Source organism: Ochlerotatus camptorhynchus, unplaced genomic scaffold (assembly GCF_037179485.1).
Source record: "Ochlerotatus camptorhynchus isolate MF236.1 unplaced genomic scaffold, CSIRO-AGI_Acam_v1.1 ptg000564l, whole genome shotgun sequence".
Taxonomy (NCBI): Eukaryota; Metazoa; Arthropoda; class Insecta; order Diptera; family Culicidae; genus Ochlerotatus; species Ochlerotatus camptorhynchus.
The window spans coordinates 166627-172500 of NW_027041046.1; positions in this window are offsets into that span (position 1 = coordinate 166627).

Consider the following 5874-nt stretch of genomic DNA (forward strand, 5'->3'; position numbering starts at 1 on the left):
CTACTCGATGGATATGTTGGATTGATTAGGCGTGCCTTGAATTCCTAGAAATTAACGAGAAAGTCATTGTTTACAAAGGCTGTTACGCCCTAATTCCAGATCTATCTAGAGTTAGTGGATCGCCCCTATTCAAAAATCAGTCGTACAATATTTTAGAGGGTGAAGGGGCTTTACTCAACATTACAGAAATGTTCAAATATGTCAAATAGTTTTCGAACTGTCACTTTTACCCTACTTAACTAAAATATCCTAGACACCTTCCGTGGTGACATGGGCCAACATGAAAGACTTCCATCCTGGGTGGCTGCTTGCTTCAGCTGGTTAAGATGGGTTCAGGTCAAAGTGTTATCGACTTGGTTTATTTACTTGTTAACACTCCACCACCAAGAGCACCTAGGTGTACCTCTGCTGTGATGCACTGCTATGTTCCAATCCAGCGCTTGCTCACGGATTTCGTCATTTTTAACTCCGGTTTAAATTTAACTATTAAACTCGAACGCAGTCTTAAGTACTCATAGATTGCTATATCAACCAAACCGATCAGGCATCTTTCTAATCCAAAGTGTGACATGGGTTATGATATGTAAAACCCAATCGGTGAATCCCAATCGGTGTGAATCGATATTGTACCATGTCTTAAGGATAGTTTCCAAACTCAGCTACTTGAATTGGTTCACGAGCTTTCAAGTTAATGAGTAAACATGATTGTGGCAAATTTGTGATTTCTTTCAATTAATTAACGTACATATTGATTTCATTTCATATATTTCATTGATTGTTTTCATCCTACATAATTCTACACTATTGCCTGTTTGCTACAGATTCAATTTATTGTTCACACAACTGAAAATTTCGCGTCCATATTGCTCTTATTCCATCATTGCATTCTTCAATCATTGAGAACTGTTCAGTTAACATCGTATTGTTTACATATAATCTAAACTTTAAGTGTGCCCTCATCTAGATGTTCTCTATTCAATTTTCATTGATTTAGTGCATTCCACGTGCCCTAAAACGCGTTTCACGGAAATTTGTCGAACTTTCAGTTAAAAGACACTTTTAAGAGAACATATTCAATACGTTGTAAGTAACGTTCGCACCAATCCGAGATAAACATGGTTTTGTTGTAATGTCCAAAGCTTATTACTATTTTGTATGTAATCTCGTAGTGATAGCAATGTTAAACATTTTCAGAAGTGTTTAAATCATGCACAGTGTGTATTGTACATTCATGTTCCCGTTTAAGTTCTAATCGAATTTCACTTAGAATTCTAACGTAAACGAGATTGTGGACAATCAATTTGGTTTGGTGTAGTTTTCAATAAAAATCGTTCATGAATGATTGTTTGGTCCAACATAGTTCGAAGAGCTGTAACTTTTCTGGAAAGAAAACAAAATCACGTGGTGATATACTTATTGCCATGCATCATGAGACAGATATGTGTCCACTGCTAGTATAGGTATATAAAAATGTACTACTAGGGAGGAGGGATGGGGCAGTGGACCTGACACGATAGAAGTTACGCAAATAGTTTCATTAATGTTTGCACGTCAATATTAAATACAATATTTTCGGTAGAGTTCGATTGAGTCCAATCACAATCTTCATGATAAAAGATGTCAAATACGAGGCCCTATCTGCAGCTGTAGTCAAATAGTATCGAAGTATTTACCAAATTAATCCAACTGTTTCAATATTTTCGTTTTATACCACGTTCATACCACGTTCAGACTATAGTTGATATCTCATAATATAATAACTGTCTTGCAATTAGTCTATTTTTCACTGAAAATCATATGTATGACTTTTGATATCAAGATAGCCTATATTACGAAATATATGAACGCTCATTCCTGAATTCACCTTTATGCTATGTTCAGACTACGGAGATATAATAATTAATAATCAGAAAAATGTCAAGATAGGCTTATTATATGTTATAACTGCTCAATGTGAACATAGCATTATACTACGTTTAGACTTAAGCTAATATAATAATATTTGACATTTCAGTGCTCATTGCACAAAGTTTTCTTTTAATCTCAGTGCTAGCTAGCATTGCGCAGCAAGGGACCTCCCTTAGCTCAGTCGGTAAAGGCACAGCTACAAATCAAAACCATGTTGGAGGTGGCTGGCTTTGATTCCCGGTCGGGTCTAGGAATTTTTCGGGTTGGAAAATTTCTCGACTTCCCTGGGCATAGAGTATGATTGTACTTGCCACATAATTATACTAATTCAAAAATGGTACAGGCATCGAAAGCTCTCAATTAATAACTGTGGAAGTGCATTTAGAACACTAAGGTGAGAGTACGCAATAAGCTAATATGCCATATGCAATAAGCTTGAAATGCGAGGAAGAAGAAGAAGCTAGCATTGCTAGATCGCTGCTCAACTCTCCTTTTACATTGCAGCTCCGACAGAATATACGTGACTGTCCTGCTAACGGCATTCCAGGTGCCCTCTTCTCGACACACCTCTACAATAAAATGCTAATAACTTTTGCAGGATCAAGTTGGAGCGTCTTCTGGTCTTCAACAAAGTTGTTGAGCATATAATTTACTATTGGATATTGGTATTGGGTTTGGTGATATTTAGGACGTTTAAAACGCCACCTAGCAATAAAACTATAATAATTGTGTTTCTTGAAAAAAATAGCTTCAAATGGGTAAACGTTGACCGATTTGTCTCAAGTTTTGAAGAAAGCCACACGATTGCATAGAAAATATGTAGTATTATGTCTTGTTTTAAAAAATAATATTTTTGTTGTACAAAAAAAATAAATATAAAATGAAAATCACCAAAAGTATGCATAATTTTTTAAAGCTGTGACTTTTTGCTTTCCAAGACCGTTTAAACATCAAACATTGGTGGAGAAATGATTGAGTTATCCTTGATAATATACGATCACTTACCCGAAATTCGGGTTTAACAACAACTTGAAATGTTGGGGGTGTTCGAAAAATTTCAAATGTTATTTAATTGTTTACTCGACTTGACTAACAACCTAGAGTTGCCACTTGAAAAAATCACTATATTTTTTTTATTTGTAATAATGTGTGATTGTTCCAACAAGTTTGTTTTTTTTTCCTTGATTTGTCTTGTCAATCTTGTTTTCCGTGCTGAGCACTAATGCTACCGACGCCAGAAAGGCAACTCCCACACCTGGACCCTACCTATCGACCCATTAACTCATGTACCGGGGACCAACGGCAACGTAATCAGCGATGTTATGCCGCAGAACACCCCGATCGAACCCAGCAGGCCCGTAGCCAGCATTTGGTTTCGGGAGGACCTAATTTTATTACATAAAAACTTCAATGATTTATAAAGTGTGCGCATAACTAAACATCGAATGCTACACTGTTTTTTTTTACCTTAACCAAAATCGGTCAAAATCATGTGTCATCATTTTTTTTTTTTTTTTTTTGGTAAATCGTTTTAATCTTTGATCGGAATTTTTAATGAACCATCCGAATGTAAAATAATAATTTTTCAAACACTTTAATACGCAGTTATGAGAAAAGTAAAACAAATGATAGAAATTCAAGAAAATATTTGTAGTTTTATTTGTTTTCTGTTGGTAATGATGATCAAGATTTGCATTATGTTAAGAAAGACAAAAATATGTTACATATTTTTTAAAACATAATTATTTTAAGATTTTAATGGTGTTGAATCTTAAAATCACCGGCACCGAATCCTAATTCATTTAAATTTATGAAGGCAGTAAAAACAAACATCCCTCGATGCAGTGGTAGCAATGTGATCCACACGAAACACGAACAGTGAATATTGTTGCCTTCATCATTCTGTATACTTTTAAGTTTTTGTTTTAGCATCACTGTATTTTTGTTTTGTTTTTGAATTGATCGTTATTCTGTGATATTTTGTATTGTTCCAGTTAGCTATATAAGTGCAAATATTTAATGCAATTAGATTAAGTTTGAATTTGACTTCCGATCAGGGTGCTGCCTGAAGGAGGTATTCAATAGTCAATGAGAAATGTATTCTTTTACTTCATTAGAATCAGTTGCCGATCTCCAAACTCTGAGCAACAAATTAAACACAACGTAGAGCCATATCCTTTACATTATACCTGGTTATTACAAAAGTAATCGTCTAGCTTTACTCTAACCAGTTAATTGATATTATAGCCAAGCCCGAAAGTCACTGGTTTCCCATTAGTTTTAATTCGTTTCAGTGTGAAGAAAGATCTTTCCACACTGGCTGTAGTGACCGAAAGTGTCACCAAAATCTTCAACAAAACATTGATTGTTGGAAAATACGTCGAGTCACATTTATCAAGCAGGCCAAATGCCTCAAAATTCTTGTTAATATTTATGGATGTCCGGCACCAGAGCTCGTATTCCACCTTTACCTGCAAAATGTGATGCAAAATATCATGACACTCACGTGACACTCGTCTTCGCATCAACCGACTATCGCTGACAGATCGTTTTGTCACGCAGTGAGAGGTAGAGCCATGGCAAACAATAATCACCAGTGATGGTCGCTGCTCACAAGCAAAACGATGCACTCGCTGTTGATGATGAAAAGCACAACGAAAACAGTAAAGAATTCTGCAGTACGATGATGAGAAAAAGCGAAGCGACAGAAGAAAATGAAAGCAATGCCTACGCATTCCAAGTTCGTCTCGGCAGGTGTGACTGTGTGAGTTACAAACAAAGCAGGCAACATGAAACGGAAGCTGTTGGGCTCACTCACCAACACACTCAAATAAGCAAGCAAAGCAGCAACTGCTTCAAAACGAGCACTGATCAGTGTCGTGATTGTCGGGAATGACCAGATCGGCGATGGATCACAACAGAAAACGACATTCATTAGTTGCTTTTTACTTCTTTCGTCAACTTGATGGATAGTCATGGAGAGAGCTTCGGCGAGCACATTGACAGGAATGTACAAAGCGTTAGTACTATCAACTGTTTGGCGATCGTGATTGTGATAGGTCGCAACTCTGATGTTGAGACCTTAGAACAAATCTAGATAGAGCTGTAATTAGGGCGTAACAGCTTTTATAAACAATGAATTCTCTCGTCGATTTCTAACAACTCAAGGTAGGGGTACACAAATCAACATATCCCTCGGGTAGGGGAAGTCTTCCCCTATTTGATGGTAATGTTGATTTGCCAGGAAGAGCCATGTTTTTCGAGAAATCATCGAGAGAAGCCATTGTTTACAATAGCTGTTATGCCCTAATTCCAGCTCTATCTAGAAATGTCCAACAAAATAATTAATAATGTTAGGGAAAAATCGTTGCAATCTTTAATTGCAACGAATAATTATAGTTTTAGTTTTTAGTTTTGATGTGAATTGTTATACTGACATGCAGATTTAGAAGACCTGTTTAAAATACTGAATTTCCAAGGCAGGAACAATGTAAAATCACTTAGATTTATATCATAAAAATTACAGCAGATAAGTTACTAGGTGGCTTGAGCCCCTGGGTTAAAACGAAAAGTAATTTATTTTGAATTTTGAACAATTAAAGAGTTAAAATCTAAATAGACACAATGTGTGACTCTTTATTAAATCCAATGGTACATATGGGAAGGTAAATAAATTAAGAAGTCATTTGTTGTAGCAACATTCTATTTTGTATGAAATCCTGCTTGAAAAAGAGGGGTACAGTGTGGATTGTGTTAAGAAGGCTACAAATTGGGTCTACACCCTAGTTCCTACGGACGAGAAACGAGGCTGATCTTTCATAAAAACTCGATGGTCCCATGATCTTTAACAGAATCGCTGCAAACATAAATTGTTCATGCACACTATATAGGTACAGCCCGAGTCCGATTGCCAGAGGGGGCTATAGGCCTGAAGCCTCGTCCATAAATTATTTTAATATAATTTGA